Source organism: Megalobrama amblycephala, linkage group LG7 (assembly GCF_018812025.1).
Source record: "Megalobrama amblycephala isolate DHTTF-2021 linkage group LG7, ASM1881202v1, whole genome shotgun sequence".
NCBI classification, from domain to species: Eukaryota; Metazoa; Chordata; class Actinopteri; order Cypriniformes; family Xenocyprididae; genus Megalobrama; species Megalobrama amblycephala.
Window position 1 is genome coordinate 7,143,624 of NC_063050.1, and position 12,870 is coordinate 7,156,493.

Genomic DNA, 12,870 nt, shown 5'->3' on the forward strand with positions numbered 1-12,870 from the left:
GGTGTCTTGTCCTTCATTTGTCTTGCACTGAGGAGAGGCTTCCGTCGGGCCACTCTGCCATAAAGCCCCGACTGGTGGAGGGCTGCAGTGATGGTTGACTTTCTACAATTTTCTCCCATCTCCCGACTGCATCTCTGGAGCTCATCCAGAGTAATCTTTGGGTTCTTCTTTACCTCTCTCACCGAGGCTCTTCTCCCCTGATAGCTCAGTTTGGCCAGACGGCCAGCTTTAGGAAGGGTTCTGGTCATCCCAAACGTCTTCCATTTAAGGATTATGGAGGCCACTGTGCTCTTAGGGACCTTAAGTGCAGCAGAAATTTTTTTGTAACCTTGGCCAGATCTGTGCCTTGCCACAATTCTGTCTCTGAGCTCTTCAGGCAGTTCCTTTGACCTCATGATTCTCATTTGCTCTGACATGCACTGTGAGCTGTAAGGTCTTATATAGACAGGTGTGTGGCTTTCCTAATCAAGTCCGGATCAGTATAATCAAACACAGCTGGACTCAAATGAAGGTGTAGAACCATCTCAAGGATGATCAGAAGAAATGGACAGCACCTGAGATAAATATATGAGTGTCACAGCAAAGGGTCTGAATACTTAGGACCATGTGATATTTCAGTTTTTCTTTTTTAATAAATCTGCAAAAATGTCAACAATTCTGTGTTTTTCTGTCAATATGGGGTGCTGTGTGTACATTAATGAGGGAAAAAAATGAACTTAAATGATTTTACCAAATGGCTGCAATATAACAAAGAGTGAAAAATTTAAGGGGGTCTGAATACTTTCCGTACCCACTGTATATCTGGAATCACGACTCCTGGCTGCATGTCAATATCCATGGATTAGGTTTCTTTGTCATGTAATAATGAACACTTTCAAGCCCAACCTTTAGTGTAATCGTTTGTTTTACTCGTGTTTTCACAGTTTCCCCTATTAAATCCTGTCATGCAGCAGGTTCTTCTGCCACTCAGTCCAGCTGAGGGAACTTGAGAAAGTGGGACGTCGGGAAAGTGACATTGCTGAATACCCTCTATAATAAATCAATCTGGAAATAAATAAATGTAGAAATAAATAAATGCACAATTTAAAAAAAAAAAAAAAAAAATGTGGAAAAATATAATTATACATAAAAGTATAAATACTAATTTATTTATTTTTTCACGTTTCCTTGTATATTTATTTATTTTACATTTATTTATTTATTTTACAATTATTTATTTATTTATTGTTTTTGCATGTTTGGCCCTCCACATTGACTGTGAGAACAGAAGCATCATAGCGCACCCTATCGTGTAAAAGTAGTGCTACTCTTAGAGAAAGGTGATTTTCTGCTTTGGCCACTAGAGAGCGATGATGTAAAATTTCCATGCATGTTGAGCTAAAATTAGTACATGAATCTGGATGTTCCACTGTATAATTTGAGTAGGTCTTGAGTAGTATCAGAGAATAAAAATGAACTAAAAGATGTGAGTCAGGGCCTGTATCAGCTCATTCTGTTTTGATCATCGTATTTTGGTGACATTTTCATACACAGGCTCTTTCTTTGATTTCTGCAAGAAAAAATACAAAATACTGTCAGTCAGGAACCTGCTGATGCAACAGTTTAATAACACACACATACCAAAATAAACCAACAACAAAACATTTTATTAAATCATTTCTGTGACTGGTCATACTTTTTAATTTTTTGACAAAAGATTGTGCCATCTTGTGGCAGGTCAGAGTAGTGTAGAGTAGTGGATTGGATTCAAACATACATACATACTGTAAAGCAGTCACGTGACTCGAGGCTTCATTTCTCTGAAAACAGCACGCGCTTCGGCGCGGAGCTTTCTGAGAAGTTGTGCTGCATACTCGATATACGCTCTGAAGTTTCAGTGTCATAAGTAACATCACTAACGTCACCAGATAAACGGGTCTAATGTCTACTAACCCTCTTGTTCCTGCGCACATGTTCTATCTAGACATGTTTCTGAGTTTAGAAATCTGTTCTCTGAGGTAAATAAAACCGGGTACCAGTTTCTCACGACAAAAACGGAAGTCTACCGTTTGCTTATAACCCGCAATAATAAAGTGTTACCCGCTTTCTTCCGGCAAACACTAAAGGTGTTGTGCAGAAAGTGAGGACTGCAGTTACAGTTCAATTTTGTTGTATGAAAAATGATGCAATAATAGTGAATGATGACTGAGGCTGTTAATCTGCAAGAAACTCGTTCAGGATTGTAAGGGTGAGTAAAATATTATTATTTTATCCTCAAGAAAGTTAACCATTTTTATACCATTTTTTTGTTTGTTTGTTTGTTTGTTTTAATTAATTGTTTAACATATCCACACGAATACCCAAATATTGGTTAATCTGGTTAATCTGTGGTTGGAATAACTACAAAAACATGTTTTTTTTTTGTTTTTTTTTCATAGTAAAACTGTTATTTTTCATATGGGTATTTTTGGGCGATTCAATAATAATAATAGCAATAATAATAATAATAATTTTATCTTCATTCGCGGAAGCCATGTGACACGAGTTCGTTCATTCAATTCGTGAGTGACGTGCACCGAAAGTGATGTAATGTGACAAAATAATAAGTAATAATGATATTACCAATTTTCGTGTTGTTGGTTTGGACAATGCTGAATCAGTTTTGTTTTTCCCCTGGGTCTGAACTGCATTAACAATAATCATACATGTTAAAACAAAGTTTTCAATCTTACATCAAAATTGGTGGCTTATAAAAGATAAATATTTTGACATTTGCATACATTTTTTGATCTCCTGACCTGAATTTTTGTGTTTCCTGTAGATGCAGAAGATCCCAATGACAGAAGCTACAATCAACAGAAAACCACCAGCAGCAGCAGCTGCAGAGATCAACACTATCAGAGAGACTGAGTCTGGAGGAGCTGAAGGAGAGGAAAAGAGAGACAGTTATTAATGTAAGTGAATCTGTTTGATCTACAGCAGAAGACAGAGATCAGATCAGTAAATAATCACATATATCAGCGCTGTTGTACCTGCACATGTGTGACAGAGGTGAGTGATGTCCAGATGTTGAGTCTGGTTGCTGATGGGATTGTTCAGCACACAGCTGTAGGTGTTTTTATCCTGATATTCCACCTCCAGAGGTAGAGAGAGACTGATGCTGAGATCAGACACACTGATGCTGGACAATAAACTGTTTCCTTTGTACCAGGAGAGAGTCACATGACTCACATTCACAGCTGAACACACCAATGAACAATTTGATGATGATGATGATGAAGAACATTGTGAAGAGTTACTGCTGATGACAGGAACAGGCAGACAAGCTGAAAAACATCAGAAAATAAAAGGAATACAGATAAATCTAAGCAGCACTCTTGTTTTCTAGTTACATGTGTTGAGTGTGTTGACGGTCAGTAAGTGTTTTCATCATCTCAAAATATAAAATGATTAAACATTGAAATAGATATAGGAATATTCTGGGACAATACTATTTTTTAAAAAAAAAGGTTCTAATTTTCTATCAGAACCAGCATTAACTTCTTGAGTAATTTGAGCTCAGTAGCTCGTCTGTTGGATCGGATCACACGGGCCAGCCTTCGCTCCCCACGTGCATCAGTGAGTCTGGGCCACCCATGACCCTGTCACTGGTTCACCACTGTTCCTTGCTTGGACCACTTTTGATAGATACTGTCCACTGCAGACCGGGAACACCCCACAAGAGCTGCAGTTTTGGAGATGTTCTGATCCAGTCGTCTAGCCATCACAATTTGGCCCTTATCAAACTTGCTCAAATCCTTACGCTTGCCCATTTTTCCTGCTTCTAACTGTTACATAACTACCCATCTAGGGCTGGGGAGCCAGTAACAAAATAAGAAAACAAAAAAAAAAAAAAAAAAAAAATCTTGGAGAGAGAACCAGGGCAATCCAACCTCCCATCCCAGAATCAACACAAACACAAATTCAAATTAGGGCTGGGCGATATATCGCATGCGATTCTCACGCGCATTTCGTCAGTAAAGCCGGTTCTCTGATTACCGCTAAATCGCCATCACCTGCTTTCAAATGGAGCGGCATTTAATAGACAGAACCGTAGATCACTAAAAAAGCCACGCAATATCGCGTTCATATCGCAGATGAATCGCCTTCGATAATGAACGCGTGATATTGCGTGGCTTTTCAGTGATCTACGGTTCTGTCTATTAAATGCCGCTCCATTTGAAAGCAGGTGATGGCGATTTAGCGGTAATCAGGGAACCGGCTTTACTGACAAAATGCGCGTGACAATCACATGCGATATATCCCCCAGCCCTAGCCCTAATTCAAATTAGAGTTTTTTAATTGAAAGGATCTCAAAAATGTTAACAAAGTCGTTGGGAACAAAACTTCAGGGGAGGGCTAGGCCAACATAACAAACAGAACCCAAACTAACTAACCCAATATTTTTATAAATTGCCTAGACAAAAATAACACACAAATAAAATACATAAAACTTCCCTCTCTCCCTACCTAGCCAAAACCAGGAGAAAAACAGAGAGAAGTACAAACAAAAATGGCACCCTCCCCCTACATTCCCTTAAAGCAAAAAGAACATAAGAGGTTAGCAAACATAGGCAACGTGAAACATAAACAAAATCAAAGAGTACTTAAAGGTGCTAAAGAGGATCTTTTCATCGACTGAGAAACCAAAGACCGTTACTGAGTTTTTGAAATGAGCGCATGCGTAAGAACAACCCCCCTCCTTCGAAGGAACGCTTCCCAAAACTCGTAAACACTCGTATTGCTGCAGTGATTCAGGCAAAAGGAGCCCCAACTAAGTATTGAGTGCTGTACATGCTCATACTTTTCATGTTCATACTTTTCAGTTGGCCAAGATTTCTAAAAATCCTTTCTTTGTATTGGTCTTAAGTAATATTCTAATTTTCTGAGATGCTGAATTTGGGATTTTCCTTAGTTGTCAGTTATAATCATCAAAATTAATAGAAATAAACATTTGAAATATATCAGTCTGTGTGTAATGAATGAATATAATATACAAGTTTCACTTTTTGAATGGTATTAGTGAAATCAACTTTTTGATGATATTCTAATTATATGACCAGCATATATATATTTCTGCAAGTTTCATAGCTTAAAGGGATAGTTCACCCAAAAATGAAAAATCTGTCATCATTTACTCACCCTCAGGTTGTTCCAAATCGGTATAAATTTCTTTGTTCTGTTGAAAACAAAGGAAGATATTTTGAAGATTTCAAAATCTGTATTCAGGCTGTTTTGGGCCACCATTGACTTCCATAGTATTTAAGTCAATGGTGGCCCAAAGCTGACTTTTTTTCAAAATAAATTATTTTGCTTTCAGCAGTACAAAGAAATGTATACAGGTTTGAAACAACCTGAGGGTGTGAAGATGAGGACAAAATTTTCATTTTGGAGTGAACTATCCCTTTATGACGTCCTCCTCATTATAAACAAAGCTTTATTTAATCAATCTCCAAATATGGCTCGTTGTGGATCCTATGGGGCAACGTGACGTCACCTAGCACCAGTCGTTTGCATATGACCGCCTCCGGTGCAAGACAACTATAATTTTGCATCATCGGATCGTTGTCATGCCCACAGGTGTTCAGTCGACGTGCAGCAAGTGGTTCTGAAGAAGTAGCTGTTTACAGTAAGATTGTGATGTCATGCAGATGTGCCGTTCCTGGCTTAGTGGGCATTGAACCACAACTGCCACAAGTGCACCTGTGAGTGTTTATAGCAATCATATTTTATTTGATATTACACCTTTTTATGTAGAATTGTCTTTACAATATTACTTTTTTATCACCTGCTAATATTAACACCTTCTTAAAAGCGAATTATGAAAATGTTGCATCATTTCTAGTACATGTGATACAAACCCAGCCAGCAATGACACGTGGGGCCCAGATGGGTTAACTACGGGTTCCATGGGTACTGTGTGGGCATGGGCTTTGGCTGGGTGAAATCAGCGGGTCCCATGTAGGTTTTGTAGTACGAGTCCCACATAGGAAGCCCATATGAGCTGATTACATGGGCCCCATAAGGGACAGGCATGGGCCAAGTGGGCATGGGTTTGATCTGGGAACACATATATGGGTCTTGCATGACATATTTATGGGCCAAGTGGGCATGGGTTTGAACTGGGAACACATATATGGGTCTTGCATGACATATTTATGGGCCAAGTGAACATGGGTTTGAACTGGGAATGCACATATGGGTCCTGCATAGAAATTTTATGGGCCAAGTGGGCATGGGTTTGAACTGGGAATACATATATGGGTCTTGAATGGCATATTTATGGGTCAAGTGGGCATGGGTTTGAACTGGGAACACATATATGGGTCTTGCATGACATATTTATGGGCCAAGTGGACATGGGTTTGAACTGGGAATGCACATATGGGTCCTGCATAGAAATTTTATGGGCCAAGTGGGCATGGGTTTGAACTGGGAATACATATATGGGTCTTGAATGGCATATTTATGGGTCAAGTGGGCATGGGTTTGAACTGGGAAAACATATATGGTTCTTGCATGATATATTTATGGGCCAAGTTGGCATGGGTTTGAACTGGGAACACATATATGGGTCTTATATATATTTATACAACAGTTCTGTCTGGTTCTCGAATCTGATTGGCTGATAGCCATACGATATTTCAGCGATAACAGCACTCCTCCTACCTTTTCACCGTTTGTATCACTCCGCTTGAAGTGACCGTCATGGCGGCACTGGCGGTTCTAGAGGGGGGCCAGGGGGGGCCAGTGCCCCTGTGACAACAAGCTTGGACCCCCTTGTGGCCCCCCTAAATGTGGAGTGTGAAATAATTTTTACAAAACTGTTTTTTTGCGATCGTTGTTTTTTACATCCGTTATTAGACAATGGCAACGCGGAACAGAAATGTAATAGGGATGGGTACCGAAACCCGGTATAGACATTATCTTGCAAATTCTATCTCGCCAGAGTCGCCAGCTGAGTCTGCAATAATATTAGGACATTTGTCTATAATGCATTTTTGCTGTCGCAATCCAGGAAGAGAGGAGCTACAGCGCAGCCGCTCACAACATGAAAGCCCTGATTAATGGTGACGATGGAGGAGAGAACTAAACAACTAAACGTCTGCTTACACTTTAGGCCTGTGATATTAAGCTAATTTTATTTTTGATTTCGATTTTGGCTTCCAAGGATCAGACAGAAGATATCTGAGGTAAAACTATTAAAAACTAGTTTCGTCTAGCACACCTTCACTCTATTCACAGATGCGCCTTCATCCCTAAACCCAAACTTAATGTCAGAATCAGCACAATCAGTGATTTTTGTAAAATACAGTCTTTACTGTTGCTAAATTGCAGTAAATGTTTAATAATTATTATCAACAGTTTAAAACGTTGAAAGCACAATAATCCGCACAAGAGACGCTGTTCCTCAGGCTGAATGTGTGTGCGCGCGCTCCAAAACGGGTCGCAAATCGACAAACAATTTACACGATGGGCTTCAGGGGCACGTCCAAATATACACAAAATGTGTTAAAATGACCGGATTGGAGCGTGTTTAACTACTTAAACGCAGTTTATGTCGTAAGTGTACATGAACAGCTGGGAGAAAATCTGATGTGCAGCAGTCACCTTCTGGCGATTATACCATCAGTGTTAATCAAACAACAAAATGCAAAGAGAAAATCACTCACAGCTCTTCATCTGAATATAGTTAGCTTTAATAAGCATTGATCTATTAATTTATACTGTGAAAACCATGAAGTGTTATTTTACATTTGGTTACTTTACTTAGATTTCTTTTATAGGCTAGGCCTATATTACCTGAACACATGAACAAATGAAAGCACTTTATTTTATTTGTATCTTTGTTTTATTGTATTTGTCAGTTTGTTTTACTTTGTTTCTTTGTTCATGTTCTTACTGTATCTTAAATAAAAGACCAAAAATGCCAGACACTATATAATATAAACCAAAGTTAATTCAGTTCTTTTTATATATTATATTATATTATATATAAACAAAAAGTACTGATAAGAATACCGTAATACCGTTAAAACCTTAACGATACCCAGTGCAGAAAATTATATGACAACAATAAGGTTGACAAGTGATGTAACTGGCCCCTCTAACAGTACAACTGGCCCCAGCTTGGCCCCCCCAGTTGATATGGTCTAGAACCGCCACTGCATGGCGGCCGACCAAATCAACCGTAATTTTTACAAATACTACTTGTTGTACCACAAACTGTAGTTTTAATAGTTTTTTAGGCGAGAATGTAGTTGTTTAGACCTGAAATATGTGACTCATATTTAATAACAGCGCCTATTTTACAACTTGTTTTGACGTTTTCAGAGATGTGAGCTCCAGGGCGTCAGCGGCCGTTCAGTGCTTCTGTAACCGCCGACAACAGCTTCATCTCGGCCAGTGCTTTGTGGATTTGCCGCTGGCTCTTATAATGGTTAAACATGAGACATTATTCAATTTGAGTACATAGAACAGGCAATCTTTGGTCTTTATTAATCTATTATTTGTTCCAGAGCAAGTCGAATTGTGCTATGTTAAATTTGATAATAATAAACGACGTTATGTTACATCATTATATATAGCATATTGGCTTCAACTAGACGGGACATATCAGACGAAGACTCTTCTCCGCTCTTCAAATACGTAAAACATTAAACTTTATAAACATAGGGTTTTTTGAGTAAAGAAAACGCTTTACAATTTTTTTTTTCAAACTTCAGATCTTTATTTACTTGGCATTGCATAGAGGAGATGTCCAAACTGCGTGCGCACTTCAATCACGAGGGGAGGCGGATTAATGTAATGAGGTTTGATTGACAGTTTGAGGATCCAATGGAGTTAAGAGGTTTTGTCACAAGCTCTTTAAAATCCTTTTCATTCGTTAAATATTTGTAAAACCCACATACAAGCGTAAATGTTTTTTTTTTGTTTTTGTTTTTTGTAAATAACTAGTGCTTTGTTTGACTGAACTGTACAATTGTGCTTATTTGTTGTTCAATAAATATTATTTTATATAAATATGTCCATTAGTAAGTAATATGGATTGAGTGAAAGTTACATTAATACGCCATTAGATGGCGGCAACACTTTACAGGAGAATGAGTCAGTGAAGCACAAGAGACTTTTAAATTGAAAGGAACTTTTGCAAAGGAAGTTTTTAGCGCTGTGGTGTTATACAAAGATCGCTTTCCTCAGAGGACATTCAAACGGACTTTTATAATGGATATAATATTATGGACATCGACTTTAAGAATGAATGTAATGCAATATATCAGACACAGGTAATAGCCTACTCTCTCTCGCTCTCTCTAATACTGTATAAAATTCAATGTGTTTCAATGAAGCGACTCGACGTTCCTTCGTTACTAGTTCTAAAGTGACGTTTTAGAGTTAGTAACGGAGGCTTGGACCAACTGTCAACTTGAGATTTTAAACGTTCCTTCATTACTAGTTCTAAAGTGACGTTTTAGAGTTAGTAACGGAGGCTTGGTCCAACTGACAACTTGAGATTTGAATCTGTGGCGGAAGGAAGTAGTGCTGCACAAAAGAGGGTTTTAAAGACACTCCATTGTTGTTCTTATTTATTTACACACTCGTGCCGTCGAACTGTTGTATAAACGCAATATCACACTCGTAGCCGTGCGATATGGCTGTATATCAGCACGCTGTGATTCGTGCCGTAGGTAATCACAGCGTGCTGATATACAGCCATATCGCATGGCTACTCGTGTGATATTGCTCATATATCTATGGGTAAAAAAGAACATCGACAACACAAACGCCATGACTGTTTTGGATGTATTTTTTGGAGAGATGTTTTGTTTTCTTTTTTCAGACATTTTTAAAAATATATATATTTTTTATTTATTTACCGGTACGTTGTAAAATTTAAATTGTTAAATATTATGTTTGTTGTTCAATTTATTATATAATGAGTGTATTTTGTATTGTATTTTTGGAGGTTTTTTTTCAGAGATTTTTTTAAAATATATTTTTTAGTTTACCGTATGTTGTGACATTGTTTTTTAAAGATAATTTTTGTTGTTCAATTTAATATATTTCTTGCAGTTCAAAGCATCAAGTGTCTTGTATTTATCTTGTACTTACATTCATTCTTCGTTTTTAATTTTTCTTAGATTGTTTCCTTAAATGAATGGTTGGGCTTACCTTGCATTAATTGCCCAGTTAGGACCAACATAAGATCCTTACAGAGCCCACTTTAAGCCCATATGGGCATTCACCGTTGAATCCTGGTGCAAGCCCACTTTAAACCCCTTTAGGCAGGTGGGGCCCAAATGGGTCTGACACAAATTGCCCAGTTAACACCCACATAAGACCCTTACAGATCCCACTCAAAACCCACCTGGGCATCCACGGCTGGCCCCCATGTGGATCCCGGGTGCAAGCCCACTTTAAACCCCTTCAGACTGGTGGGCCCCAAATGGGTTTGGCATGAATTGCCCAGTTAGGACCCACATAAGACTCTTACAGATCCCATTTAAAGCCCATCTGTGTAGCCATGTTGCAAAGCCCACTTTGGACCCCTTTGGGCAGGTGGGGCCCAAATGGGTCTGACATGAATTGCCCAATTAAGACCCATGCAGTACCCTTACAGGTCCCACTTTTAGTACGTCTGGGCTTCCACGGCTTGCCCCAATGTGGATCCCGGGTGCAAGCCCATAATGGAGCCCACATTTGCCGCCCATGAAGCCCTCATCTGGGCCCCACATGTCATTGCTGGCTGGGAAAGTACACTTTTGCCATATCAATGCTGCGACTTCAAATTTGACCTGCGTTTGTTGAATACAGAAGGCAGTCTGGTGGAAGCTCGATATTTGACTTCATAACTTGTTTAAATATGGATATTATTTTACACAAACGCATGGCTTCATGCACTCTCTGAACGATGAGTCTTCATGCACAAACTTTTCATCAGCATGGGTTTTAAAATCACATTCACTGGTTCGGACTCATGCCATTGAGAATTTGCTATGAATAAATATTCACAAAGCTGGAATGCTGTGCTTTGCATTGATACTGTGTCATGTACAATTACAGTTTGGAGATTTGGCATTGCTAGACAGGGACTCATGAACTCATTTTTGTGAAAACCTCAAATTCAAACAAAACTGACATTTCACTTTAAAAAAAAAAAAAAAAAAAAAAAGTCTGTGTGCATTCTGACTCAATTTACTAGCATGGGTCACAAATAGTCTGCACTGCATAAATGATCAATTAAATAAGTCCTACAAAAATTTCAGTCCTTCACCATAAAAAACTAAAAGTAAATATGTTTTTGGTAATCAGCATTATACCACATGCTGTTGATTGAGCTTTGTACTGAATATTCCTGAATAAACAAGCATTTTTGAAGCACAAGACAAATGACGTCTCTACTCACCATAGACAGAAACATTGAATGTTTTTGTTGATTCTTTCGCTCCACTTATATCTAGTCGATAAACTCCAGCATGTTCAGATCTGGTGTTTGTGATGGTCAGAGATCCAGTTTGATGATCCTAGCTTCAGTCTGTCTCTGAATCTCCCATCAGGACCGTCAAATGTAAGGAAGGTTTGGTTCTTTTTCTTTATTTTAGCTATCAGAGAGTTTTCAGCTCCATATTTCCACAGTATGTCTTCGCCTTCACGTATTTCGGTAACTTCAGTGTATAAAGTGACAGAATCTCCCTCCATCACTGACACTGAATCACCAAACACACCTGGAGAACAAACACATTTTACACTGATTAAAGCTTCTGAGAGTTTTGTCTTCTATCCAGAGCACAATGTATGAAGCTACAAAGTCAGTTACGTTATGATAAGTGCCAAATACGTCAAATTACCTTGATATTTAACATGTGAAGAATGTTACTGATATTCAGACAAAAAATATATTCATGACTTACCAGTCAAATGCCACCAGAACAAACAGAACAAAGCAAGGTCATGAGACATTTTTTGAAAAGTCTGATCTAATAAAGTTGTCTGCTGAAAGCACTTGAGCTGAAGTGTGAATCCTCCCACGACAGAGCTTTAACCACATAGGCTCTTCACAAATGATTTATAGTTGAATATAAATTCTATTCTGGCTCTTATTAAGACTTAATAGTCAAAAGCATTTTCATTCTATTATTTAACACTGAACATTTTTCAAAGGTATGGTAAAAACACAACAAAAAGTTAATATCTTCCATCACATTGTTGCAGCTCATCTTCTGCAGTCAGAATGAAAGCTTCTGTGGTTTTCTTCGTGTATGTGGTTTTATCTGGACAAACATCTCATAGGTGGAGAAGTTTCTTCCTGTCTTCTTATAAACCTCAAAAAAGCTTCACAGTCAAATAAAATACTTATACTTAAAATACATATCCATTAAAAAATGGTCAAATCTGAGTTAGAAAGTTAAATAATACGCCAGACTTAGACATTTCTCTGGCTGAGAGCTTAAAGCCGTAAAAAACAGAGAAAGACAATAGGTTTTATCTGTGTTGTCTTTTAATAATATTGCATTCAAATCCAAAGACATCTTCAGCAACAGTATTATTTAACAGGTTGAAAATATACATGCTCATAATGAAAATGACTGAATTAATAATAACAAACATAAACGTGAACAAATGCTTGGTCCAAACTCTTGCACAGCTTTCCTTGACTGTCATTTCTTCTTCTGAATCAGTTGTTTCACTGTTCACTGAAGTACCTTTTTCTGTTTTAGATCCTGTTTTTGTGGTCTTCATCTTTCCTGCTGCAGTTGGCATCTCAGATAACAGTGATGGTAAGTCATTTACAAAATGTAGCAGATTTCTCTGCAGAGTATCAATTCTTCATGCATCATTTTATGTACAGTC

At 38.1% G+C, this 12,870-nt stretch overlaps 2 long non-coding RNA genes across 2 annotated transcripts; both read right to left on the bottom strand.

Annotated features, from left to right (window-relative positions):
- Positions 1-1,167: 1,167 nt before the first annotated feature.
- Positions 1,168-3,064, bottom strand: LOC125271639. Its single transcript, XR_007185677.1, has 4 exons — positions 3,012-3,064; positions 2,778-2,900; positions 2,602-2,663; positions 1,168-1,549 (listed from the first exon to the last, which is right to left on the bottom strand). It is a non-coding gene; the product is annotated as an uncharacterized LOC125271639 (long non-coding RNA).
- A 186-nt stretch (positions 3,065-3,250) lies between these two features.
- LOC125271640 lies at positions 3,251-12,360 on the bottom strand. The gene is made up of 3 exons (XR_007185678.1): positions 11,931-12,360; positions 11,426-11,744; positions 3,251-3,305 (listed from the first exon to the last, which is right to left on the bottom strand). It is a non-coding gene; the product is annotated as an uncharacterized LOC125271640 (long non-coding RNA).
- Between the last annotated feature and the right edge of the window lie 510 nt (positions 12,361-12,870).